Genomic DNA, 23783 nt, shown 5'->3' on the forward strand with positions numbered 1-23783 from the left:
GAACTCCCCCCCCCCAACAAAACACTACTAATTATAAACTGATGTACTATCATGATTAAAATAGAAACAAAAGTAATTAAGACTAAAATGGCAGTATTTTGCGTGAACAGTCGGCAAAGATGGCGGAAATTTTCTGTTCTATGTCTATCCTTGTAGCCATGTCACTAGTAAGGGTGCTGGAGGTAAACGTTTTATCTGGGCTGACGTTATCCGCCTGATAGTCAGGGACCCGAACCTTAGATAACCCACTAAGGAGGCTGTCCTATCAGCAGGTGCAAAGTACTGGGGCTGCTGTATTGCCATTTGGTGAATGGATTCTGGACCATGCAGTAGTCTCTGGTGGGGCCTCTCGATGCCATACTAGTGGATAATTGTTACGGCTTTATCTTATCATGTGCTACAAAAAAAATTCTTCGTTACTTTTCTCTCTTTGTTTCCCCTCTCTGTCCTGCTCTAAGCAAATCTGACGACCTAGTCCACAAACTCCAAAATTCCATCATGACAAGTTTCAATAAAAAATACACGATTAAACCCGGATCTGAAACTTCCAACGTAGACTCCCACTACCATGTCTCCTTCTCCAACATCAGGGGTATACGTTCTAACCTTCCAGAGGTTGAAGCCCAATTATAGGAGACTAAACCAGACCTTTTCTTTTTAAGTGAAACTGGAATTGGACAGACTATTTCCCTAAATGAGTTCGTAATTAAAGGATACTCTAACCTAACTTCTAAAACTGACCCCCAAGATCGCCATGGGCATGGAATATGTGCCTATATAAAATATGGCTTTCCATATGGTAGGGATTTCTCCAGAGAAGATCCTAACTTGCCCTATATGTGCTTCCAAGTAGCACTAGCTCACACTACGGCATTTATATTTACTCTCTATCGCCCCCATAACAGCGGAGTTACTATCTTTAAAAGCATATCTGAGAAAATTGACCAAGTTCTATTAGCATATCCTTCAGCTAACATTCACGTATGTGGAGACTTCAATGTTCACAATGTGGAATGGTTGACCCACTCAAACAAGACTGATGATGAGGGGAGATTCTGTCATGATTTCTCCATTGCTTATGACCTCACTCATTGTTCACGAACCCACCCGTGTGCCCGACAATGACGGCCAGTATGCAAGTCTCCTAGACCTTTTTCTCACAACTTGCCCTGAACTATGTTCAGTTTCCGTTCTGTCTCCTCTTGGATCTTCCGACCACTCAGTTGTATCAATTAAGATAAAAATGAAATGTAATAAGTCCTCAGACGTACCTCTCCATCGTACAGTATATCGATACACTATGGCTGACTGGGATAGTTTCCGTACATTTATTTCGGATCTTCCTCTGCGTTCCATGTTTACAAAGGATGTGTCGTCTATAGTATCAGACCTGACAGAATGGTTAATTGTAGCAAAAACCTAACAGCCAGCCATGGTTTTCTCCAGAATGTGCTGCTGCCATTGCGCACAGAAATCACTTTTTCCACTGCTTCCAACGTAATAGATGTATGGAAACTAAAGCCGCTTTCAGGACTGCCAGCAACCATTGTAAGAAAGTAATAAAGAACGCAAGAGAGTTATATGCTCAGTCCGTCAAGTCCAAAGTAGCTGAGCAGCGACTTGGTTCCCACCAGTTTTGGCAAATTGCAAACAGAATCTTGAACAGAAGCGTGTGCTCCATCCCAACTATCATCAATGGACCTGAGTTAATCTCGTCAGCATCAGACAAAGCCAAACTCTTTGCCAAGAACTTTGCAGCCAATTCTACCCTTTGCGACCAAGGCCGCCAACCCCCAATATTTCCTCCTGTATCAGAAAACACACTATGTGATATACAAATATCTGTATGTGATGCTGCCAAGCTAATCAAAAACCTTGATTCCAGTAAAGCAACCGGCCCTGACGATATTCCAATTATAGTACTCAAAAAACTTCAACCAGAACTAGCACCCATACTTACAAAACTGTTTAAACGTTGTCTTAAGGAGAATTGCTTCCCATCACCCTGGAAAATCTCATCAGTGTGCCCTGTATTTAAGAATTCAGGTGATCGTTCATCCCCCTCTCAGTACAGGCCAATAAGTCTCCTGTGCGTCATGAGTAAGTTGCTGGAATCTGTGTTAAATACAGAAGTAATCAACCATTTCAGCAAAAATAGCCTTCTTAGTGACACACAATATGGTTTCCGTTCTGCTAGATCTACAGTAGATGTGCTTACAGTTATATCTCATAGGATTAGCGAATCTCTCGACAGAGGCAACCTTTCTAGGGCAATTGCTCTTGACATATCAAAGGCCTTTGATAGGGTATGGCCTGTTTACTTAACAAGATCTCCAGCTATGGTATTGCTGGAAATGTCTTCTCAATTATTGAATCATTTCTCTCTGATAGGTTCATAAGAGTAGTAGTTGATGGGCAAAAATCAGAAGCTCACAGTATAAATGCTGGAGTCCCTCAGGGGTCGATCCTGGGCCCGACTCTTTTCCTGATCTACATTAATGATCTTCCAAATCACATCCTTACATCATTCGTAGACATTTTTGCTGATGACACTACCATCTATGGTAGCACATCTAAGACAGTAAACGACCAAGTTCTCTCCGATTCTCTCTCATCTGATCTTGATCACGTTGTACAATGGGGAAAGGAGTGGCTGGTTACTTTTAATGCATCTAAAACCAAGCTTCTATCTTTACATCATCAACGTTCTGATCCACATCTGGCATCAATTAAAATGAATGGCCCTCGTCTTGGGGAGGCCTCAAGTTTTGACAAGCTTCTGGGCTTGATCTTTACTCCTGATCTTAAATGGAATACGTACATCAAATATGTTGCCAAGGCCGCTGGAAAAATGGTAGGATCCTTCTATCGATCCAGTAGATATCTCACTGCTGATGCAATTCTCTATCTATATAAGAGCCAGATACGTCCAAGGATGGAGTACTGTTGCCACATATGGGTAGGAGCTGCTAGAAAAGACTTGTCCTGCCTTGATAGGGTTCAAAATAGACTTCGTGGCCTGGTGGGAGATGTCCTTTTCTCTTCGCTGCAACCTCTGTCTCACAGAAGAGATGTTGCGAGTTTGTCTCTGATGTATCGTTATTTTCATCGAAAGTGTTCAAGTGAGCTTCAATCTATGGTCCCCCCTCGCCAAACTTTCACAAGAAACACTAGACTAGCTGAAAACATTATCAATAATTTTCCCCACTCTTTATCTGTACCTAAGCCTAAACATAGATTCCATGATGAAAGCTTCTTTCTTAGAACTGCACGCCTATGGAATTGTCTTCCGTTTTCCTGCTTTCCAGCTTTCTATAGTATGGTTGTCTTCAAGATGAGCCGTTCCACTTATGTTAACAAATTTACCGAACTTCCATTACTATCGATTACTATATTGTCCTTTTGACTACTCTACACTTTTAACCCTTATCCTTGAGTGGCCTATCGGCCTTGATAAGTGGTGACGTTTATGTAAAAAAAAACCCTGATGTTATTATATATCAAACAATATACTTTTAAAACTAAACACTGAAAAATAACATTTTTTTCTTTTCATTTTTTTAACATGGTGATCACCACTTATAAAGACCTGGAAGACACTTGGGGATAAGGGTTATTGCATGTACAGTAATCAATGGAGTAGTATCGTAGTAATGGTTAGTATTAGAGATTTGATAAAGTGTCTTACTTAAGGGGGCGGTTCATCAGGAACTTTTTTATGTTTGACTTGAAGGTATCCAAATTGTAGTCAGGTGGGAAACAGGCAAACGGAAGAGAGTTCCACAGGCGTGCACTTCTAAGAAAGAAGCTTTGTTCATGGAATCTACGTTTTGATTAAGGCAGAGATAAAGAGTGGGAAAATTATTGACAGTGGTTTCAGCTAGACGGGTGTTTATCGTGAAAGATTGGCGAGGGGGACCAGAGATTGGAGCTCAGACGAGCACTTGCCATGAAAATAACAATAAAACAACAAAAGACAGGCTCGCCACGTCTGTTCTGTGGGAGAGAGGTTGCAGAGAAGAGAAAAGGGCATCCCCCACTAAGCCACGAAGTCTATTTTGTATTCTGTCAAGGCAGGATAGGCTGTTTTAGCAGTTCCTTACTAGATGTGGCAGCAGTAATCCATCCTTGGACGTACCTAGCTTTTATATAGATAGAGAATTGCATCAGTAGTGAGAAATCTTATGGAGCGGTAGAAGGATCCCACCACTTTCCCAGCAACCTTGGCAACAGACGATGTACGTGTTCCATTTCAGATCAGGAGTAAAGGTCAATCCAAGAAGCTTGTCAAAACATGGAGCCTCCCCAAGATGAGAGCCATTTATTTCAATTGATGTCAGATGGGGATCAGAGTGTTGATGATGTAAAGATAGGAGCTTGGTTTTGGATGCATTAAAAGTAACCAGCCACCTCTTTCCCCATTGTACCATGCGCTCAAGATCAGAGGAGAGAAAATCAGAGAGAACTTTGTCATTTACGGCTTTTGATGTGTTGCCATAGATGGTCGTGTTATCAACATAGATGTCAACGAATGATTTAAGTATGTGTTTTGGGAGATCATTGATGTAGATCAAGAAGAGAGTCGGGCCCAGGATGGACCCCTGAGGGACTCCAGCATTAATATGAGCCTATCAGAGTGAAACGATTTAATAATTGAGAAAACATTTCCAGTTATACCGTAGCTGGAAATCTTGTGAAGTAGGCCTTTATCCCATACCCTGTTGAAGGCCTTTGAAATGTCAAGAGCAATTGCCGTAGAAAGGAAGCCTTTGTAGAGAGATTCACTAATCCTCTGAGATATAACCGTTAGGACATCTTTTTCTATTTAATTTTACGCTTCAATTTGACATTGAAAAACGTGTTAAGTACAATAAAACTAACTATAGTGGCATTTGAGTATAATTTAAATGTAATTAATTTAAAGGTAATTAATTTAAAGGTAATTTGATTTAAAGGTAATTAATTTAAAGGTAATTAATATTTTCCCCCTCATGAGTGATAAAAAAGATCAGTCTACTATGCGGATTAAATAAAGAGATTCACTCAAAATTCCATTCAGATTACTAAGTTCGGCATAAATATTCTAGCGTTCGACAGACACACATGCAGAAACCAATGTTTACGTCGGCTAAAACGTTGTTAAAATAACATCCAAGATGAGAAAACTAGTCTGAACTATCTAACCAATTCAAATCATGCATCTTCATCTAAAAAATATTCGGAACATTATTTTATAAAAAATATTCCCTTTTCTAATATTGTATGAATACAAATGCCACTTATTGTTAATATTCAAGCAACAAAAGTATTTATTGTTTGTATTGGGCCGGTTAGATTTTTTTCGGCAAAAAATTGAAATATGAGCCAACTTACTATGCACCATTGTTTCGGATATGTTGCCCTTTTGGTACATCAATGGAGTCGAGCCAGTTTTAACTAGATGGGCTGGCACTTTCCAATAGAATGCCTGAAATATAATAAAGTTTTACTCTCAATATTTCCTGTTAATTTCCTGTAAGTTGATCAAGTCAGTCAGCCAATGAGTTCCATGTTGGTGAGCCGAGAAATATCAATATTTTGCTATGAAATCGTTCACACCGTAGATCAAATAGAAACGCAAATTCCTATTACACTTTTTAATACTATAATTACTCGTTGCAATGACCGCTTTGTTCATTGCGCTTCGACTATCATGTTGCTTTTTGTTCTATAGGATTATATTATATTTATGCAACTTTTTTTTTGTTATCCAATGCATTTTGTGGCTTTTGTTCACCTGTGGCGATATTATACATCTCGGGTAAAATCGAATAACCTTGCTAGTGCCATATATATTCTGGCAGTGAAATTATAATTCTGAGAAAACATTTTGGTCAAGAAAAAAGCAAAACGACAGAAAAAGTGAATTGACTATGAAGAGAAAGTGAAATTGGGTTATATTCTTTCTATTTAAGATGGGAAAAAAGAGGAGAAAGAAAAGAGTTACTGGAGTTAAGTCGTAATGAGGGAGAGGGAAAAGCAAGAAGTCTATCTTTGTATATATATATATTGTATATATAATATATATATATATAATGAGAAATGTAAATATATATATATATATACTAGCAGTTCAGCACAGCTTTGCTCGGGACCTATATACTGTTATTACCTTTATGTGCATATGTTTATATGTATTAAAATGTTTTACTCATGTCCAGGTAACCTACATCTAAAATTTTAAGATCTTAGACCCAAAATTGGCGGAGGAGTTTTGTAGAGTCTGCAAAGGTAAACTCTTTCAACTTTGGCCTCTTGGCAACCAAATTTTCACCTCAAAACTGATAAAAAAGCCTGCTCTATGTCTGAATACCCTTTATCTAAAATTACACATTTTTAGACCTCCAATTGGCTGAATAGTTTTTTACAGACCACAAAGGTGAAATCTTTAGAACTTTGACCCCTTGGCAACCAAATTTCTGGCGAAAACTGATCAAAAAGCTTGCCCTATGTCTGAATACACTTTATGTAAAATTTCAAATATTTAGACCAAAAAAAATGGCTAAGTTATTTGGTAGAGGACATTTTTTTAAAAACTTTGACCCTAATTTTGATTCCTCAAATGAAATTAAAAAAATTGATCCATGTCTATGTAACCTTCAAGTGTTTAGACCGAAAATTAGCGGTGGAGTTTGGTAGAGTTTTAAAAGTAAAATCCTTGAACTTTGACCTATTAAAAGCCAAATTTCTGGCTAAAACCCGATTAAAAAATTTCCCCAAATCTCAATACCGCTTATGTCAATTCTAGAGTCTGTAGACTGAAAATTGACAGAGTAGTTTGGTAGGAAAATTTATACACACAGACACACACAGAGACAATTTCATATATATATATATATATATATATATATATATATATATATATATATATATAGATCATCGTATAACGATTAGATCACTGTCTGACTGAAGTAAATGAACATTTAAAATTAAAATGTTTAAATTCAACGTTATTTCACGCGGTTAATGGTAGCCGAATTGATACGGTCTTCACTAATCGAGCCAGAGATGTCTCGTGTTGCGGGGTTTGAATCGTTCGACTGGTGTTAATCGTGACGCCCTGTACTGAAGATTCCCGAAAGGATAAAACACTAGTGTCTGTAGGTATTTAATTAATTAATTAATTATTTATTATAGTAAAAAAATAATTATATATATATATATATATATATATATATGACCAAAAATTTCTACAAAATATATATGGCAATTAAGCTACACAGAATATTCCGCTTTTATTCTCGTGAGAATTCGTTAGTCTTACACGAAAAGTTGTGGTTGTCGCACTTATATATATATATATATATATATATGTATATATATATATATATATATATATATATATATATATACGTACATGGTATTGAGCTTTTTGTTAGCTTTCTATCTGCCACCGCGCCCATCTTAATCAGCCAATGGGCGGGCACTTACAGGACAAAGATATAGTTGACCTCCGGGTCACCCCTTTTCTTTGTGTGTTTATTGGAAGGCTAGATATCCTTTTGTTGAAGTAAGCTGGCCTACTTGTCGCCCAGGTGTAGTGTTTTTTATTCTATATTTCGGATATTATGTCAATATATATATATATATATATATATATATATATATATATATATATATATATATATATGTGTGTGTGTGTGTGTGTGTGTGTGTGTGTGTGTGTGTGCTGTTAGATTATTTAAGCGAATAATCATTTTTTAAGAAAACGATTTTCAGTGACTTGTAAGTTATTTCTTTTATCTATAAACAACATCTTTTAAGTGACGAGTACATTCAGCTGAATTGTGACTTTTCAAACTTCGACCAAAGTTAACATTTTTATACAATCTTATATCACAAGTTCATTTGGGAAGTTTTATCACCATACAAGCAAAGAGGCACTTATAAAATAAAATGTGGATGCTTTTATAAGACAGGGGCGCCTTCGAAACTAATGTTTATTTTTTAGAGCACAATTGAGCCATGATATGTGATTTTTTATGTTTAACTTAAAATGCAAATGATTATGTAAAATTAATTTCATAAAATAAAAAAGTTGGTTCTTTGATAAGACAGAAGCGCGTTAGAAATAATGTTTCTGATTATAGCACAATTAGAACATGATATTTGACTTTTGCATTATAAACTTAAAGTGAAGCCATTATTTACAGATGATTTTATAAAGTCAATAGTAGATTCTCTACAGTGAAATATAGACTACAATGTATTGTGAACTAAGTCACTGTGGGAAGACATGTGAAGCTTCCTCCTGGTACACTGCAGTGGAGTCCATAACTAGTGTAGGCAATCAATCAATTTGATTAAAAAATTGTTGATTGCACTGATTTCGATGACAATAAAAGTATGGGAGGATGGAAAATTTGTTGATCCTCATTATATCCCGGATAACGTCAGGTTACCTTTTTAGTTTTAATTAAAAACGTGATAAATATTTTCATTTCAAAATATGTAAGAGCATTTACATGAAAAGTACTTCCTCAGTCAATTTGACACATAAAACGCGCAGAATTCCCGCACAGTTTGATATCATATTTACATAGTTTTGATTTTGAATAATTAATTCAAATATTTCAATGACTTATTAATTGTGCGATTAGTTTGGCTCATATATCATTCATTTAACTCTGATTCTACGGCACACATACACACAACGTACCTTTATGTATAAGGCATAAGCCTGACGAATCCTACAGTGGATGAAACGCAGAATATTCAGTGTAGCTTAATCGCCATATATATTTTATAAATTACTATATATATATATATATATATATATATATATATATATATATATATATATATATATATATATATATATATATATACTTGATCCCTCAATGAAATACATAGATGTTTAAATATTCCATTAAAGTTCTCCGTTACATATAAAACACTGAGTTAGTAAAGAAGTTGAGCACATAATTTTCCTCTCCCTAATTTACCATATTAAAGTATGATATTTTCTAGCTTCACTTTAGTGGATTCCAGGACAAAAAAATATCAAGTTTGGTGGTGTATCTAGCTCCGGACTATAACCTGAGATATCATCATTTGAAGAAAGTGTACCGTTCCTTGTAAAAGCCAGTGTAAATTGATCATACGATTGAGATTTTATTTGTCATGAATACTATGTGATATAAATATTTAATCAAAGTTTACTTGTGAGGAAACTATGCTTATGTCAGATTGCCCTGTTAAACTTCATTACAGAGAGACCTTAGATATTCCAGGATAGTGTCTAGTAGACATCCAAGGTCTCTCCATTAGGTATATATATATATATATATATGTGTGTGTGTGTCTTGAGTGTGTGTGTACGCATGTAGACTATTGATTAATTCACATTTAGACTAATAATCGATAATTAAGCGATTAGTTTTATGTAAAATGTAATGATTTTCATAATGTCTCAGTCGCATACCACAAACGAAAATTGGCTATTAAATATTAAATATACTGATTTTAAAGAAATACGCACAAATCGATAAATGTATCATAATTCATTATTTTCTCCGTTCGAACTAAACTCACTTTTAAAACAATAACAAGACAAACTGATTTACTTGCTGCTAAAACTCTTAGACATTGATTATGTAATATTTCTCTTGCGTTTTGATTGCTCACATATTAAAATAAAACAATTTTTATAAAACTATTCTATCTTTATTAGAATGTGATAAAATTGATGTGCTATTCACTTATATTTTTCTGAAGAGACAGTTTTCTCGTTTGACGGATTTTAGTCTTGCTTCTGTTGACGCTTTATGTTGCAGTCATGATTACCGTTGTTAATACTATTTCATTCGAGATAATCATGTAGAATGTAATACATATATAAAAAAATATCATCCAAGTTTAAGATCAGTGATATTATCAAACATACTATGAACTTGTCTTAAGGAAAGACACGCACATACAGAAGCGGCCGGAAACAATCAAATACATGAACATTTTGAGCTACTTAAATGTAATGCATCATTAGCAATAACATTTTTTTTTACAGAATAAAGATTAGGCCGCATTACGAAAATATCATACACAGTTACAAAACCTTGCAAAAGTTTTTTTTTGATAAAGATTAAACGAAGAAAGGAAGCTACCAGATAAAAGTTAAGGACTTATGTTAATAATTTAAAAAAACACACCTTTAATTGACGTTATTAAAAGGCTCGGTGGAGCTTTTTAACAATAAGTAAATGGCCATTTATTATTAGGGCTTTATTTTTATAAACATAAAGCAAATGTTACACGCAAAACACTCCCCTTTGAAGAAAGAAACTCACTATCGCATTGCTATCTAGAAAACATTTAATTTCAGATATTTCTAATATTCGTCATAGGTATAAACGTGTCCCTAGTCGTGCTATTAGTGGACATTAAACCGATGAAACGTTGGATGCAAAGAAAAACGAAAAACTTCCGAAAACATCGCGAAACGGAGATAGGAAAATTGTTAGCATTTATATAAAAGAATTTTGACACTTTTACATGGATTGCTCGTAAATTAAATGAAGAGGAAAATAATCAGATCTCAATGAAAACGGTGCATGTTTAATTGCATGCATGTATTCTAGCTTCGGTTCCAATTATTTCAAAAGCAAATAGTAACCTGAAGTATGCGAGGGAACATATTGTGGACTAACGAACAATGAGACGCACAACAGTTCACTTAAGTGACGAGTTAAAGTTGAATACATTTGGTTATACTGCAAAAAAGAAGCAAGAAACAAAAAAAAAACAACAAAAAAGCAGGATTAACAAAAAAAACAAACAAACAAACAAACAAAAAAGAGTTGTTGAAAGACGTATGGAGGGGAATTATTTCTTATTTTTGCAATAAATTTATTAAAAATTGCCGAAATTAATGTGATCGATGATAGAGAAAATTCATTAAATATTTTTACTATTATTATTATTATTATTATTATTATTATTATTATTATTAATTGGTTGTAAACAAAATTGTCTATTTCCTTTGTTCCGTGTAATTTTTATTTAACAGTATTATGCACAATTTTGTAACTGTGTATACTATTTACAAGGGGCGTGCAATAAGTAATGCCCCTGACCCACCTCTCATAGCAGTAAAGCAACGAAACTTGGCACAGTTATTAGTCTTTCTCTACATAGGAACCACTCAGAGTTATGCATTTCTCCCATCGTTTGATGCAACTCTGGAGACGGTTTTGTAGAACACCACAGGTTGGTCCTCCAACCACGACGTGACTTCAGAAATTAAGGCTGCATCATCTGGGAAACGTTTTCCTTTCAAAAACAACTTCATGACTGGGAAGAGGTGAAAGTCAGAGGGTGCAAGGTCAGGAGAGTAGGGAGGATGCGATAGGATTTCATAACCATACGCCCGTGCTTCTGATCTGACGACATGCGAGTCGTGAACCGGAGCGTTGTCCTGCAGGAGGAGGGTACCTTCGCTGATCTTGCCCCGCCTCTTGATTTTGATAGCTTCCCTTAATTTCCTCAAAAGTGAAGCATAATAGGTTCCTGTAATTGTGGTACCCTTTGCCAGGAAATCTGTCATCACTGCTCCGTCCTGGTCCCAGAAGACTGAGCATGAACTTGCCAGCGGAGGGCTGCACCATTGCCTTCATTGGAGGTGATGAGACCAAATGCTTCCACCGCATTAACTGGGCTTTGGTCTCTGGATCATAGTGATGGACCTAGGTTTCATTCTATGTAATCACTCCTTTGAAAACTTTGACTCATCTTCTTGGCACATCTCTAAATTCATCCTCGAGCGCTCGACGCGTTCTCACTTCTGGAATGGTGTGAGCAACCTGTGAGTCCATCTGGTAGATACCTTATGCATATGCAAATGGTCATGAATGATAGTTTCCATAGACCCTGTACTAATCTTGACATCTTGGCCTATTTGGCGAATAGTAATGCGCCGATCTTCCAAAATGGCAGCCTCAACTTGACGGACAGATGCCTCATCAATGGCAGAAGGGGGCGATCAAGTCTTGGAGCTGTTTCCACAGACTTCAGGCCATGTTTGAATTCACGATGCCAGCGTTTTACAAGGTCATATGATGGAGCATTATCATCATAAGTTTCTTTCATTTCATCAAAAGTCTCCTGTGGTGTGCGTCCTTTCAAATACAAAGACCGGATCACTGCTCAACATTCAACAGACTCCATTTCACACCTGACTCAGTTCAAACACCTGTAAAACAGAAACCACAATTAGTTCAGAGCTGTAATTTGCCACATGACTCGTAGAGATATAAATGATTGCACATGAAAAATTTCAGCTGGATCAGACAACTGGAAGTGGATCAGGGGCATTACTTATTGCACGCCCCTTGTATGTATTACACCCTAATCATTATTATGTAAAAAAGTCATTACTAATTGTGCATAACTTTTAAAGTAATACACATATTTCTGTCTTTATTGTTTCTGTTTCTTATATTATGGCCGCTACTGTATGTCGTAGCTTATTGGTTGATACCTCTTATAGACGTGAATGGTCAAAGATGATAGAATGACCGATGAGAGTGAGAGCACTAACCAGGGAACATGGATAGATTATTGAAAGCTTAAAGAAGCTTATTCCATCTCAACGTCGAAAGCAGAGCGATGATCGTTGTTACCGATATATCAAAAGCAGAGCGATGATCGTTGTTACCGATATATCGAAAGCAGAGCGATGATCGTTGTTACCGATATATCGAAAGCAGAGCGATGATCGTTGTTACCGATATATCGAAAGCAGAGCGATGATCGTTGTTACCGATATATCGAAAGCAGAGCGATGATCGTTGTTACCGATATATCGAAAGCAGAGCGATGATCGTTGTTACCGATATATCGAAAGCAGAGCGATGATCGTTGTTACCGATATATCGAAAGCAGAGCGATGATCGTTGTTACCGATATATCGAAAGCAGAGCGATGATCGTTGTTACCGATATATCGAAAGCAGAGCGATGATCGTTGTTACCGATATATCGAAAGCAGAGCGATGATCGTTGTTACCGATATATCGAAAGCAGAGCGATGATCGTTGTTACCGATATATAAAAAGCAGAGCGATGATCGTTGTTACCGATATATCGAAAGCAGAGCGATGATCGTTGTTACCGATACATCGAAAGCAGAGCGATGATCGTTGTTACCGATATATCGAAAGCAGAGCGATGATCGTTGTTACCGATATATCGAAAGCAGAGCGATGATCGTTGTTACCGATATATCGAAAGCAGAGCGATGATCGTTGTTACCGATATATCGAAAGCAGAGCGATGATCGTTGTTACCGATATATCGAAAGCAGAGCGATGATCGTTGTTACCGATATATCGAAAGCAGAGCGATGATCGTTGTTACCGATATATCGAAAGCAGAGCGATGATCGTTGTTACCGATATATCGAAAGCAGAGCGATGATCGTTGTTACTGATATATCGAAAGCAGAGCGATGATCGTTGTTACCGATATATCGAAAGCAGAGCGATGATCGTTGTTACCGATATATCGAAAGCAGAGCGATGATCGTTGTTACCGATATATCGAAAGCAGAGCGATGATCGTTGTTACCGATATATCGAAAGCAGAGCGATGATCGTTGTTACCGATATATCGAAAGCAGAGCGATGATCAAAAGAAAACCGCTGGTGCGATAACACATTATTATTTGCTATGGTTCTCAAAAGACGAATAGACTGCTGGAAATGTAGATCTTGCCATTTCAGGAAACACAACTTTTCAGCGAAAAATATCTGAGAATGACTTGCGTTAACATGTTGCCTTGTAATTATTATACGCTCTTTTTTGTTGGGTCATACGCACCATTCACATTGCATTGAGATTTATGTGAGCACATACCTTTTTCATCCACATGCTTTCATGTCTGATTGATAAAAAACTACAAAACGCTCTTGTAGAACTGACGTCACGACTTGACGTCCGCCAATCATCGAGATCATATTATTTACCTTACACTCGTCAATCATACAGGTAGTTTCTTGCTTTTTACTAATCCAGCAATCTTTGCTACAAAAAATAGGGTCTAACACTTACTACGGAATATCTTTATTCATAGTTTTATTACTAGGCTCTCATTGTATAACAAAACACCTAGTGAGTAAATAACAACAACAGCAATAATAATAATAATAATAATAATAATAATAATAATAATAATAATAATAATAATAATAGCACAATTGAGAGGGGAAATTTACCATTCCTTTCATAATCGTGGACTGCGATTGAAGGAACAGATAAGAAGTCAAAAAGAAAAAGGGGGACACATGACCTATTTTACATAGACCAAAGGATCCTAAAGGAGGCAAAAAGTAGAAAAAGGAATATAGCCATAGCATAGATCGACTACAAGAAAACGTATGACAGGATTCTGCAAGCATAGATAATAGAATAACTGATACTGTTCAAAATACTAGGCAAGCTTATTAATCTGATTGAAAATGCAATGAGAACATGGAGACAGATTAAAATTAAAACACAAAGAGGTATCATTAATGATCATTTCCTATCACCACCACTGTTTATCATAGCCATAACCCCCTCAACAATATACTAAAAAATGCCAAACCCGATACAAGTTCACTAATACAGATGAAAGAATGAACCACCTAATGTACATCGATGACTTGAAACTATTTGCAAAATCCAAGAAGGATCTATAAATACTAGTAAACACAACCGTAAGCTTTAATCAATATATCTGAAGAGAATTTGATATAGAAAAGTGCGCATTGCTGATCATGAGAGGGAGAAAACTGGTAGCAACGGAAAGTATGGTCATAACCAATCAAACAAAGATGGGGGCACTAGGTAAACATGATAGCTACAAATATTTGGGAGTTCGGGAAGCAGTCACAATCAAAGCAACAGAAATGAAAGAGAACATTGGAAAGGAATACCTTAGAAGAACAACAACAATTAAAAAATTCGAAACTAAACCATATAGTAGAAACCTAATTAAAAGTATACATACATGATCAATATCATTTGTAAGATACTCTGGACTGTTTATAGATTGAACCAAAGAAGAACTGAGGCACATCGACCAAAAAACTAAAAACCCCAAAAAACAGGAAACTCACAACTGCGCACAATGAACTAATCCAAAAATATGATACTGAGCGACTCTTTGTGAAAAGGAAAGACGTGGAGGATGGCTGGTTTTATAGAAGACTTAAACGACGCGAAAAAAATAATTAGAAAAATACATGATGCAGAACACTGAAAGAATAATTACCACAACAAGAGACAGTGAGAAACAAACAAAACAGAAAAAGAAGCGACGAAGCATAAGACGAGATAAGAAAAATGAGAAGAGAAACAGCTGGACGGACGATTCACAAGAATAACGAAACTCTGGTATGGCTACAAAAAGGAATACTAAACATAGAAACTGAATTGCTTAATAACAGCTGCACAAATTAACGCAATCAGAACCGACCACCACATGAACGTAAGGATCAACAAGACGTAAAAAAACAGCAAATGAAAACAATAAATCCCATAATAATCGAATGCAGCAAACAAGCCGCCAAATAATATAAAATAGACACAATCTAGTGGGAAAGGCAGTACACTGGGAACTATGCAGGCAACTGTACTTGGACATTCTGACAAATAGTACAAGAAAAAAACCGGCAGCAGTGCTTGAAAATGAAAGTCACAAAAGTTTATAGAACATGGATATACAACTGATAAAGCCATCAAAACAAGGAAATCGGACGTCATAATAATTAACAGGAAAGAAAAGTCCTGCCATATTGTAGATTTGCCGTTCCAGTAGACCACAGCAAAAAGACAAAGAAGTGAAACAAATACACGAAACTGGCCAAAGAGCTCAGAAGGAAGATGAAACAGTCAAGATAACACAACTATTAGTAAAAGCACTATGAACAATACCAAAATATTTTGCGAAAAGAATGAGATTGGAATCAGAGGAATGTCTGAGAAGATAGAACGTATACCAATAATTAAAACGGCTAAAATATTAAGGAAAACCTTTGGTTGGTTGGTTGGTTTTTGTTTTACGGCATATCAACACTTTTCAGGTTATTTAATGTCGAATACGGTGATTTTGAAAAAAAATCTTTTTAATAGAATATATATATATATATTTCAAGTCGATTTCTATTCAACCCATAGCTTGGACCCTAACAGGTACTACAACTCCGGGTCAGAGTGGACTTGGGAGCAATGGCAATTAAAGGGTGGCTCCACACTCCCCAAAGCCCGCAAGTTGGGACCTTACCATCAGATATAGTTTAAGGTCATATCCAGGACCGAAAACCTTTGAATGTGGAGACTAACACATATGAGCTACAGCACATAGAAACTGCTTCAACACAACAGAACATAATATGGAATTATGAATACTGAAACTGTATTCTTGTAAGTTAACTCCCCTGTGGTCCTGCCTTCCGCCCCTCCTCTTTTAATCGTATGTTGCACAATACATGCCACTAGACTAGGATCAAAGAGGATGGAAGGACCGAGGAGAGAAAGAGAGCACTAAACAGACCTCCGTTGATGAGTGGAAAGATGACTGGGATCTTGAGAAAGCTTATTACCATCTAAATTTCAGTAAATACCAATGGTTACTGCAAACGAGAAATCAATGGTTAGTAGCTATTGCAATAAAGTAAACTCATTTGCAAAGGTTATCGAAAGTAGTGGAGAGTACTGAAAATCTGGGGATACTTATTGTCACTCAAATTCCAGAGAACATTATAAGTTGTTCTCAAAAAGAAATTCTTGATGATGGCAAGTGTGACTACTTCTTATGATGGTCAGTGTGACCGCTCCTCATGAATAAATAATAATATAACTGAATTCAGCAAAATAGTTTAAAAAATTCAAGAACAAACACAAGTATATGACATGATGGTACACTAGAAGTCATGCAAACGACCATATTTTGAACCAGAAGACAATTAGTATAAACACAAACTGGAGGCACCACTGGAAATCGAATTCACAAAAAAATCTGGAACACGGATGTACAAACAGATAAACTCACATAATCAAGTAAGTCAGATGAAATAATACTTAACAAGACGGGAAAGAACTTGCAAAATCGTGAACTTTGTCGTCCAGTAGTTCACACGGTAATGGTTACAAAGACAGCAAAACGGAACTGATCAACGAACTGAAAAAGATATGAAATATGAAGAATGTCAATATAATACCAATAATATCAAAAGCAGTAGGAAGAGTAAAAATTAAAAAAACACTAGCAGAAATTTAGATCGGATCAAACTGAAACTATATAACGGACGACAATGATGAAAACAGCTGAAATCTTAAGAAAAATCCTTTAATGTGGAAATCAACCAATATAAACTACGAAAGTTAACTAGCCACAACGTCTGCCTGAAAGGGATAGGACTCATTTCCAACGGATTTCCCTTAATCCCGGCTCCAAACCAGGATCTTCAAAGATCAAGAGTTTTCCTAAGGATTTTGTGGTACCTACAAAAGCAGAAGTCTGAAGGCCGCCTAAAACATCGGGAGTTCGTAGTTTTTCCAACTGTCCTTCCAGACGACTTGATACTACTCCTAGCGTACCTACAACGATCTGGATTATTTGTGTTTTAACCCCGTGTATACAACTTATCTCCAAGGCCAATGGAGCATAATTGCTCCACTTTTTGTTCTTCTCTCTCACATTCCTGTCCCAGGGTACTGAGAAGTCTACAATCTGCCAGTCTTTTGAGACGAAACCAGGACGATTATGTTCCAATTACTTGGTCGTTATGGCACTTTTGTCATACCATACCTCTACATTTCCATCCTCACTTGTTCTCATCAGTGACCTCCTCAAACCACTTTCCAGCACACTTTACCCGACATTCTTACAGACCTCCCAATATATCCGGAGTTCCATGCAATCTTGTCTTTTGAGGCACTCTCTCTGGGTTAATCTATTACACCCTGCAGCAAGGTGCGCGATTGACTCTGATTGACTTACCACAAATCCGGTATTCTGCAGCAACTTCCTCTCCTAGAACCACTCTTTTGAACAATCGTGTTCCTAACGCCTGCTCTTGTGCTGCACAAACAAAAGCTTCAGCACTTTTAGCCAGATACCCAGCTCTTAGCCATTGCTATGATCTTTTATCAGCCACTTCTGCTTTATCCTGGAAGAGCCTTCCGTGCATTTTCTTCCTAGCCAGTTCCTCTGCCCTTTCTCTATCTATACGTTTCACATAATCAGCCTTGGCCTCACATACCTCCACTTCATTGGCCACAACCTTAAGCATCCACTCATCACTTCTAACCACATGCTCTTTCAACGACATTTCCTCAGTTCTAACACAATCTTTTACATTTTTCAATCCTCCCTACCGTCTCTTCTCTTTTGATATAGCCTCGCTATGCTACTTCGAATGTAGAATATACAAAACATTGCTAAAACTTTTCTTGTTTTGATATCCATGGCATGCAACTCCTTGTCAGACCATTCTAAAATTCCCGTACTGTATCTCAAAACACTGGCTGCCCATGCATACACCGCTCCATATAATTTAGACTCCGCAATTAGTTTCACTCTTCTAAGATAATCCTTCCTGACTTTCTCCTTCATTTTTCTATTCATCAGCCTACACGCTCCAACACTCCCAAATACTTATACCCGTTATCTTCTATTTCTTTCATGGTTTCTCCATTTGGCAGCACTATTCCATTCGAATGAACATTTACTCCCCTTTTCATCACCAGCACCGAACATCTACTAATCCCAAACTCCATCCCGATGTCTCCCGAGTATGTCTCTACGAGCTCTACCAGTCTCTCTATTTCCTTTTCATTTCTACCGAATATCTTCGAATAATCCATAAGCAGTAGATGGTCGAGGCATGCCATACGTTTTGAATTTATGTGATGGACAAGTGGTTTCAACTTGATTCAGAAGCGGTAATGGAAAATGAGGACGCTAAGATGCTTTAAAATTTCATGGTTCAGTGTGACCGATAGATCACTCCCAGGAAACATGATATTGTAGGTGGGAACAAAAAAAATACAATGAATGGCAAATTATTGATGTGGTTTGCTCAAACGACACCAACTTATCAGGTAAAATGAATGATAACCCGCGGAACCATCAGAAACTGAGCATCAAGATTGCTAAGTGGAGGAATAAAATTTATTGTTTCATACCAATCATCACAGGTGGGTTTGACTCAATTCCAAAGGATCTTGAGAAACAGTTCAACTACTTGTGAACAGTATACACCGTCACCATACTCCAGAAGCCATTTCTGCTTGGCACAGAAAACATCCTAGGCAAATTTAATCTAATTGGCTGTTTGACTATGCTCACTAACTTTGGTGTAAAAATCCGCTCTTGAGTGGACAAAACCAGTGTAAAACATCATAACACTGTGAATATAACGAAAATACTACTACTAATAATAATAATAATAAAATAATAATAATAATAATAATAATATTAATAATAATAATAATAATAATAATAATAATAAAAACCAAACGTGTGTTTACACTGAATTCAACAGTAAAAAATAAAGCTGCGTCCATTTTTTATATTTTTCTCTTATTAACTTTGTTTTGACACAAGAAGTTACATTAAAGGTATTTGTTTTTAAGCTTAAATTCCAAACACAGTGTAAATTTTGCATTTTGTAAAAATAGTTCAACTCATGGAAAATGGCAATTTTATACAGTTAATTTTCTAGATAAAACCATCAGTTGTAAACAGTTACTTGATGCTCTTCAATAAAATCTTGATCTAAAAATGAAAAGAATTAAACGGATCTATTTCAATAAGAAAATCAGTTTTAAATTGTTGAATTCAATACAAAAATATGATTGTCTCTAAACGCTCAACTAATAATAATAATAATAATAATAATAATAATAATAATAATAATAATAATGATAATAATGATAATAATGATGATAATTATAATCTCTGTACTGCATATGTTTTGAAAATTCAAACACAATATTTTAAATCGACTTTAACTTATTTAATCAATAAAATCGTATATCACGGAATACTTTTAAAAAAATCGCATATTTCGATTATATTACAACATAATGGATTTATCGGGGTTTCCCCCACAAGAAACCTCAGCATGAAGCATATCAATAAAACTGTTTTTCAAAAGCTAAAAAAATGGATAAAACATAAAAAAGTTATGGTATACGGTAGAGTGTTGAAATATAAACAACCTGTTAACTCCAAATCTTAAAAAAAATTGCATGCGAATTCTTCAGATGTTAAATTTTAAGAATTATTTTACGTGTATTAAGATTAGAGCACAAGTGAAATGCAAAAAAACACTTTCATAATCTGGTCTGCTTTTTTTTGTGTCGTTAACATTTGACCCTTACATTATTTGGATTATTCAAACTACTGCGCTCATCTTTAAAGCTATTCTAAAAATGATTCGGCTGATCTCACCTCCGACCTTCTTCATATGCGTATTATTGAACTCTGAAATCTTTATGTCGGACTATTTAATCCGGAGGGGTAGTTTCTTCTCGTTTCGTCAGTAACGAAATCATAAGTAATTTTACTTTTAACATCTAGAAGTCTGCCATTTAAACGGAGTTAATATTCAATTACGCAATGATATCTGTTACGTCACTTATCCGTGCTGATACTGATTCGTTTTACTCAAAATGTTATGAAATGCAAATTACATTTATAAGCTTGTAAGAATCATGTCTTAGTAATGGAACAGGAGACAGGCGCTCAGCATTGAATAATGTAATTATTACCGTATTTCCATGCCGCCCGGCGTTGCCTGGTCGTAAAATAAGCTTTACTATTATATTTTAATCTATGCAGATTTCATATCTATTATTATGGAGCTAGTTCTCTATCAATTATTATATTGCACCTAATATAAAATAATGCTTTCAAAAGGTTTAAAAAAGTTGTGTGTCATCAGCTAAAATCGAAGCCAAAACATTTACCTCGCCAGACTTACTGCAAGCATATAACTTAAATGCAGCCGTATATAAAACCTGTTGACAACATGCCACGAAATAGATGGACTGAAATAATAACACACTTTAAAAACTGGCGGTAAAAATGGAATATCTGCCTTAATACAAAAATGCTAGTTTATTTGGGTGCCTTTAAACCCCCTCACTTTTTTGCTAGTGGGGAGGCTTTTTTTAAATATGAAAACATATTTTTATAAAATTATTGTTCAAGGCATATTGTTTATTTCAATAAAAACATCGTTTCCGAAACGATTGTACAAACTATTCATTTTGTTTGTTTTATTTCTTTTGAAACTGATTTCCAATTCAAAATTATGAATCATCATACTCAATATTAAAATAGCTTTAGGATATCTATACCTATCGAGCTTATGATATATCTGCATCACAACGAGCACTGTTTTCTTTTAATAGTATTAATAGATGTACTAATACATTAAAATAAACTCTGCTCTTTAGACTCTAGGTCTTATTTCCCTCAATATATGTATATATATATATATATATATATATATGTGTGTGTGTGTGTGTGTGTGTGTGTGTGTGTGTGTGTGTGTGTGAATTAGAATATACTATCTAAGCGTACCTTACGACCGGACAGTGGTTATGGTTATATATATATATATATATATATATATAATAGTCGGTAGAGTACTAGCTCTATAATAATAATAAATGCGTAATCTGCATCTATTAAAATATCACATCTAAGCATATCTTACGGCTGGACAATGGTTATATATATATATATATATATATATATATATATATATATATATATATATATATTAAAATATATATTAAAATATCATATCTAAGCATATCTTACGGCTGGACAATAGTTATATATATATATATATATATATATATATATATATATATATAACCATTGTCCAGCCGTAAGATATGCATAGATATGATATTTTAATATATATATATATATATATATATATATATATATATATATATATATAACCATTGTCCAGCCGTAAGAAATGCTTAGATATGATATTTTAATAGATGCAGATTACGCATTTATTATTATTATAGAGCTAGTTCTCTACCGACTATTATATTGTATTAAATATATAGTAGTGATATAAAAAGTAATAAAAATATAACTTGGGCGCCATCGGCTAGAATCGAAACCAAACTATATACCTCTCCAGTCTCATTACTTAGCTTTTGAGCCACGCCCGTACACATAAATACAATCCTGTTTAACATATGAATATATATCTGTGCGTGTAAACAGGTGTAGTCGTCTACTCCTTTCAAGATTAGCTGATTTGTTTGAAGTTTGGGCCCCTCAGCCGCAACTTTACAAGCTGAAAACCAAATCGAAAATGGGCTATGCGTCCAAATACCCTATATATAAGATTTTAACTCTGTAGACAAATACTAAGAGAGAAGTTTGATAGAGACTCTTAACACAGACACACTGAGAAAGTCACGTATATATATATATATATATATGTATATATATATATATATATATATATATATATATATATATAGAGAGAGAGAGAGAGAGAGAGAGGAGAGACATATATAAATGTATTTCTGTGTGTGAGAAGTTTTCATCTACAATTCTACGCAATTATGCAGAATGTAGAAACTATGCATAATAGAATTTAGCGTAATAGTGAAATGAAGCCAATCATCTAATAAGAAACCATAAAAATGAATAAATGAATGCTCGTTTTACAAGGAATATTTTTTGTTTACACAGTGATCACCACTTATCAAGGCTCGGAAGCCACTCAGGGATAAGGGTTATTGCAAGTACATTACGTTAGTGTGGAGATTTGATGAAGTGTTTAATAAAGGGGGTGGTTCATTAGGAATTTGTTAACATTGGACTTGGACACATCCAAGTTGTAGTCCGGAAGGTAGCAGGCAGACGGAACAGAGTTCCACAGGCGTGCACTTCTAAGAAAGAAGCTTTGTTCATAGAATCCGCGTTTTGATTTAGGCACAGATATAGAGTGGGGGAAATTTTTCACAGTGGATTCAGCTAGACGGGTGTTTTTCGTGAAAGATTGGCGAGGGGGACCAGAGATTGGAGTTCAGACGAGCACCTGCCATGGAAATAACGATAAAACAAGGATAGGCTTGCAACGTCTTTTCTGTGGGAGAGAGGTTGCAGGGTAGAGAAAAGGGCATCCCCCACTAAGCCACGAAGTCTATTTTGTACTCTGTCAAGGCAGGATAGGCTGTTTTTAGCAGCTCCTGCCAAGATATGGCAACAGTATTCCATCCTTGGACGTACTTGGCTTTTATATAGATAGAGAATTGCATCAGTAGTGAGATATCTTCTGGAGCGGTAGAAGGATCCCACCATCTTTCCAGCGACCTTGGCAACAGACTTGATGTACGTGTTCCATTTCAGATCAGGAGTAAAGGTCAAACCCAGAAGCTTGTCAAAACACGGGGCCTCACCCAGACGAGAGCCATCCATCACAATTGATGCCAGCTGGGGATCAGAGCGTTGATGATGTAAGGATAGGAGTTTGGTTTTGGATGTATTAAAGGTAACCAGCCACATCTTCCCCCACTGAACCACGCACTCGAGATCAGAGGAGAGAGAATCAGAGAGAACTTTGTCATTTACAGCCTTTGATTTGTTGCCGTAGATAGTCGTGTCATCAGCATAGATGTCAACGAATGATTTAAGTATGTGTTTAGGGAGGTCATTGATGTAGATCAGTAAGAGAGTTGGGCCCAGGATTGACCCCTGAGGGACTCCAGCATTTA

This window comes from Euprymna scolopes, chromosome 13, assembly GCF_053919585.1.
Source record: "Euprymna scolopes isolate OS-2025 chromosome 13, ASM5391958v1, whole genome shotgun sequence".
NCBI lineage: Eukaryota > Metazoa > Mollusca > Cephalopoda > Sepiida > Sepiolidae > Euprymna > Euprymna scolopes.